The sequence below is a fragment of the Festucalex cinctus genome, chromosome 8 (assembly GCF_051991245.1).
Source record: "Festucalex cinctus isolate MCC-2025b chromosome 8, RoL_Fcin_1.0, whole genome shotgun sequence".
Lineage (NCBI taxonomy): Eukaryota > Metazoa > Chordata > Actinopteri > Syngnathiformes > Syngnathidae > Festucalex > Festucalex cinctus.
In genome coordinates, this window is record NC_135418.1 from 2,750,852 (window position 1) to 2,757,478 (window position 6,627).

Consider the following 6,627-nt stretch of genomic DNA (forward strand, 5'->3'; position numbering starts at 1 on the left):
TCCGTTAAACCTATGTAGGTGGCGCTACAGAGCCATTTTTCTGTTATCATGTATGGCGACTTTAAAATATCAAATTTTTCGCCAGGCCCGATCTGCGTGCAAAGTTTGGTGAGTTTTCGTTCATGTTTAGTGCCTCAAAAATGTGGTTGTTTGCGGAAAAGAATAATAACAAAGAAAAAGAAGAAGAAGAAGAAGAAGAAGAATAATAACTAGAGCTGCGAGCAGCTATAAAGGGCCCTCGCAACCCGGGCCACGTTGGGGTACTTGCACGTCGGGGTACTGGCACGTTGGGGTACTGTCAAATAGGACAAGGACCATCTAAAATGTTTTTGACAAGCCTTGTGTGTGCAAAGTTTAATCAAAACGCAAAATATGGTGCGCAATTCCCAAAATAAATTAAAAATGGCGGACTTCCTTTTAGGTTTAGCATACGGCTACAGAATACTTTTTGTAGATCTTAAGCTAATAGGTATGCCTCCCAGTTTTCACAAATCTAGGTCAAGTCATCTTTAGTTGTGTATCGCTTGAATCATACAATTGGAAATGCTCCATAAAAATGCATAGAGGGCGCTATTGAGCACAACGTTGGGTTACTTGCACGTCAGGGTACTGGCACGTTGGGGTACTGTTACATGGAACAAGGACCATTTAAAATGTTAGTTTTTTCCATGCCTTGTCTGTGCAAAGTTTAATGAAAAAGGCCAAAAATTATGTATAATTCCCAAAATAAAATCAAAATAGCGGACTTCCTCTTTGGTTTGGCAAATGGCTACATAATACTTTTTTGTAGGTTTAGCATAATCATACAATCGGAAATGCTTCATAAAAATGTCTAGAGGGCGCTATTTATTGCAAATTGCACAATAAATCTCTGAAAATTCATGTTCATGACAAGTCTGATGTGTTTGGAAAGTTTCCTGAGTTTTCATGTGTATAAAAAAAAAAAAAGCAGCACTTGACAAACAATGCATTGCTATGGCAACAGCGTGTTACAAAATAAAAAACTTTCGATTACTTTGCATCTTAAACATCTTAAGATGAAACACACCAAGTTTGAAGACAGTCGGATAAATTTTGTAGGAGGGGTTCGTTAAAATATGACCCCTGAAAAAGGCCACAAAAAATGGCAACAAATCCCATCATAAATCAAAATGGCAGACTTCCTGTTTGGTTTAGCACATGGTTCCAAGAGACTTTTTTTGTACATCATGGGCTCTTATGTATGCCTGCAAATTATCATAGCGCTAGGTGAAACGTACAACCGGGAATGCTTCGTTAAAGAGGAGTTTTTTAGCTCAAAATGTGATGCCCGGCCCCTGGGGGACTTCCTGTTGGGTTTAGCACATGGCACCAAGAGACTTTTTTGTACATCCTGGGCTGTTACATATGTCTACAATTTTTCGTCGCTCTAGCTGCTTCGTACAACTGGGAATGCTTCATTAAGAAGGATTTTTTTCCTTTGCAAAAGGTACATGCCACGACAACAGCGTGTGATGAAATAAAAAACTTTCAATAACTTTTCATTTTCAACATCTTAAGATGAATCACACCAAGTTTGAAGATGATCGGATAAACTCTGTAGGAGGAGTTTGTTAAAATATGACCCCTATGAAATGGCCAAAAAAAATGGCAACACATTCCAAAGTAAATCAAAATGGCGGACGTCCTGTTAGGTTTAGCATATGGTTCAAAAAGAGTTTTTTGTACCTCGAGGGCTGTTATATACCTCTACAAATGTTGGTAACTCTATGTGAAACGTACAGCCGGGTATGCTTTGTTAAAGAGGAGTTTTTTTTAGCTCAAAATGTGATGCCAGGCCCCTGGGGGACTTCCTGTTGGGTTTAGCACAGGGCACCAAGAGACTTTTTTGTACATCTTGGGCTGTTACATATGTCTACAAATTTTCGTAGCTCTAGCTGCTTCGTACAAATGGGAATGCTTCTTTAAGGATATTTTTTTTCCTTTGCAAACAGTGCATGCCATGACAACAGCGTGCGACGAAATACAAAGCTTTCAATAACTTTTCATCTTCAACATCTTAAGATGAATCACACCAAGTTTGAAGATGATCGGATAAACACTGTAGGAGGAGTTCGTTAAAATAAGACCCCAATGAAATGGCCAAAAAAATGGCAACACGTTCCAAAAGAAATCAAAATGGTGGACTTCCTGTTAGGTTTAGCATATGGTTCAAAAAGAGTTTTTTGTAGGTCATAGCCTGTTACATATGTGTACCAATTTTCGTAGCTCTAGATTAAACGTACAACCGGCAATGCTTCGTGAAGTAAGAATTTTTAAACTCTAAATTTGATGCACCGCCGCCGTCATATAGTATATCAAAAACTTTTAATTTTTCACAATGATGTTGTCCCAGGTGTTGAGATGGTACATCCCAAGTTTGAAGTCAATCGGGTTAACCGCGTAGGAGAAGCGGGCAAAAGTATGACCCCTGTAAATGTGCAAAAATTGGCAAAAATTGGACATTTAAATACTCATACCTCACTTTCTGTCTATTTTAGGGTACACAATTCAAAGAGGTTTTTGTTCATTGGGATGTGCTACAGGTGCCACACAATTTTCATAGCCGTCGGACAATCGTAGCGGGACAGGGATCCGTTTAACTCATGTAGGGGGCGCTAAGGAGCCATTTTTCTGTTATCATGTATGACGACTTTAAAATATCAAATTTTTCGCCAGGCCTGATGTGCGTGTAAAGTTTGGTGAGTTTTCGTTCACGTTTAGTGTCTCAAAAATGCGATTGTTTGCGGAGAAGAAAAAGAAGAATAATAAGAAGAATTCCTACAAAAACAATAGGGCCTCGCAGCGGCACCGCCGCCGCCGCTGCTCGGGCCCTAATAAGAATTCCTTCAGGAACAATAGGGACCTCGCAGCGGTCGCTGCTCGGGCCCTAATAATAATAATAATAATAATAATAATAATAATAATAATAATAATAATTTTTACAAAAACAATAGGGACCTCGCAGCGGTCGCTGCTCGGGCCCTAATAATAATAATTCTTACAAAAACAAGAGGGACCTCGCAGCGGTCGCTGCTCGGGCCCTAATAATAATAATAATTTTTACAAAAACAATAGGGACCTCGCAGCGGTCGCTGCTCGGGCCCTAATAATAATAATAATAATTTTTACAAAAACAATAGGGACCTCGCAGCGGTCGCTGCTCGGGCCCTAATTATGTTGTTCCGAAGAATAACACAAATGCTAATGGAACGCGGCAACACTTTCCCGGTATACGTTCTGGACGTGTTAAATCGACCTGTTTTGCATATATATTGTATGCATTCCCAGAATGCATTGCCTGGCGTATTTAATGACGTTATAAGGACGCTAATCCTTGTCATATCGATTTTTGTTAACAGTAATTGAATTTGTGTCGTATTTAACACATTTATGTTGGTCTGTGGTTTAAAATAATAATAATAACAATTAAACAAACCATAACTTTTAAGTTGTGTGAAAAAAATGACATCCAGGACAATTCCCCCGTACGTTGCATTGCTTGTCTGAGGACTGCTTGTGAAATTACAAATTTTATATATTTTGATTGTGGCTGGCTGATTAATTAGTCCGACATTACAATGTTATTTATTTATTTTATTTTATTTTTTACTTTACAAAATCATCTCGCGGGCCGGATTAAACCCCTTTGCGGGCCTGATGAGGCCCGCGGGCCTTATGTTTGACACCACTGGACTAGATGGAAATAGATGCATTCAGAGCCCAGATTATTATAACATATAGAATATTTATTAAAGTATCAGATTGTGTCATCACAGCATGTCATTTATACCCCCGCCCCCCACCCAAAAAATATTAATAAAAAAATAAATAAATAAAATACAAATCAAATGTGCATTCACAATAAAACCTTTGGAACTTCATTGGAACAGCTCTCTTTTTTTGTGGCAGACCAATTTAACAAAGGTCTGTGTTGTGGAAATATGGAATACAGACATTTTTATTTTTGCTTGAAAAGTGTTAAAATGGAGAGTTAACATCTTGATAAGAAACAAACAAAATGGCAGATTTTACATAGATTTTACAGCCCTGCACTGTAAAGTGTCCTCGTATGCCCTGTCATTTTCCAACCTGATGTTGTACCAGCCATGTGTTAGTGTCACTTTCTTGGCTGACATCAGTAGACTCAGTAGTTGATGTATCTGATGAGTGAGGTACCCTGTCTAAAAGTTTGTCAGTTGTTGATAATGTCTCTACAAAAACCATTTCAGAGTTGTTGCTGGAAAGGGGTGTGAAAAACCAGCTGGGGGAAATCACGCCTCAATCTTCGTTTCAGTATATCCTGCCTGAAATAGAAAATTAAAGGGAAAGATGAGCAAGATACACATATTCACATCAGACTAGGGCTGCTCTATTATGGGAAAAAATAATCATCACAATTATTTTGGTAATAATTGAAATCAAGATTATTCAAAACAATTATATTTTGTTCAAATCAAGAAAATATTTAAACATTTGACAATAAGACAATTACAATCATATGAAACTATAATTATGTAAGTTGCTTTTGGATCCAACAAAATTTATAATATATTATTATTAGTATTATTATTATTGTTATTATTATTATGACGTTCGCAAAAATTTGAAGTTGGGGTGCAGTGTGTGTGCAGTAAGCTAGTTTTGACATGGGTGTGTGGTAAAATAACTCGTGTGGGCGTGCCACAACTCAAAATTAGTATTATTAGTGCTGCAGCTATCGAATATTTTGGTATTTGGATATCCTACTGAAAATTCTAGTGAATAATCGTATATTTGGATAGAAATACAAATATACCTATAGGCCTATATACTTTCTTGGTCAAAGAACAATTATAAATACAGAAGACAAAAAAACACATTTGCATGTAATAATTAACAACCAACTGGTTTTCATTTTTAGAGAATCAATTCTATTTATTTATTTATTTTTAACTTAAATTGAGCTGGTCAGCAAACTATTTTTTCTCTGAAACAGTGAGATTTTAGACAAATCTCTCCCCATAGATTTCAGATAATGTGTTTCAATGTGAAGATTTATATGTTACCTGTAGTCTGAAGCATCAAGATCCCCGTGTTTCTTAACACTGTTCACAAACCCCTTAGCTTGTCCATTCTCATCACATCTTTGTCAACTATAATCCATTGACGGATTACTTGTTCACAAAAAGAATTTGTAGCTCTCAGCATTGGGTTGTCTAAAACACACACACACACACACTCACTTAATATGTGCAGTCATGCTTTCTAATTAATGCTGTCTCGAAATGTAAACAGAATACAAGTGACATATTGCTGACCAATGCTTTACTTTTGAAATGTGTAATTTTAGCAAAGTGACAATGAAATAGTGCAATGTAACAACTCACATTTGTTCGTCCCTGGTTGCTGTTTCTGTTGCTGTTGACTTTAAGAACCTTGTGTAATCTCTGAAACAAAACTGCACCTCCATTGTGACACAGTCTTTTGTCTTGAATATGCAGAAGAATGGAACAGTCTTTCTTCATCTCAGCGGCCTGCAGCAACCAACCCGCCTTTAGACAAAAAAAGAATTACATTATAAGTGTTATTGTCACATCACCTCTTTACAGTATATGCACATCACAGATTTAAGTAAAGTAAAGTGTTTGTTGAGGTTGATGAGAGAGAGTTTGGGGAAAAGGGAGTGTGTAGCTGTGACTCTATTATGACTGATGGGCACAGGTAACTCGAGTTTGGTAACAACTGTTGGATTCACTCGATAAATCATTCAGCAGCTCGCCTTTTTAATAAACTATAGCCTTAAAACTTAACCTAGCAACAAATTATTTTCAGCCCTATACTAAATATCGGTCACATTAATAACAGAAATGGGCACGCGTGTGTGTAGCACATACCTGCTGACAATGTTTCTGCTTTGGCGAGACGATCCCTCTTCCGTGTGCCTTGCTTCCAATCCCAGACTAGTATACTTTGAAATTTATTTTTACAAATGATGCAGATGGCTGGAAGAACGGGGCCAGCTGAAGCGATGGGCAAACCTGAACGGGAACGAAGTTTTTTCACCACTTTCTTTCTAACTTTTTTTCTCCTTTCGCTCTTCTTCGCTCTCCGACGTTGTGGTCGCCATTTTTGATATGCGGTTGCTATGGTGAGGAGAGAGCAGCAGCTACCTGATTGGCTCATGTGACCTAAATCACACCACTACCGACCTAATGGCACTACGCCCACACGAGAGATCACTGCGCCTCATCGCAAAATAGTGCCGGGGTTTCACCACCGAAAACACAAAATTGGCAGGTTTTCAGAGGGTGAACTCCACGGATTCTTACTTACTACTAATAAATCTATTTTATGAAGTAAAGATTATTTAGTGCCCCTGGTAGTGGAGCGAAACTGAACGAAAACGTGTGTGACCTGACGGCCTATGACAATAAAAGCTGCATTAACTTGACCGAGATGATCCTATCTTCTCAAAATTTCACACATTTGATGAGAGTCCAGCCCTAAAGAAAAAAGAATCAATAGCGCCCCCTAGAAATTTTTAACGAAGCAGCCCCGGTTGTACGTTTAAGCAAGAATGACGAATATTTTTAGGTGTATGAGGGAGCCCAAGACCTACATAAAAGT

The 6,627-nt window shown here is 38.0% G+C and overlaps 1 long non-coding RNA gene across 1 annotated transcript; it reads right to left on the reverse strand.

Moving 5' to 3' along the window:
- Nucleotides 1-3,861: 3,861 nt before the first annotated feature.
- LOC144023819 (uncharacterized) lies at nucleotides 3,862-6,416 on the reverse strand. The gene is made up of 4 exons (XR_013284612.1): nucleotides 5,895-6,416; nucleotides 5,388-5,552; nucleotides 5,067-5,216; nucleotides 3,862-4,325 (listed from the first exon to the last, which is right to left on the reverse strand). It is a non-coding gene; the product is annotated as an uncharacterized LOC144023819 (long non-coding RNA).
- Nucleotides 6,417-6,627: the final 211 nt, after the last annotated feature.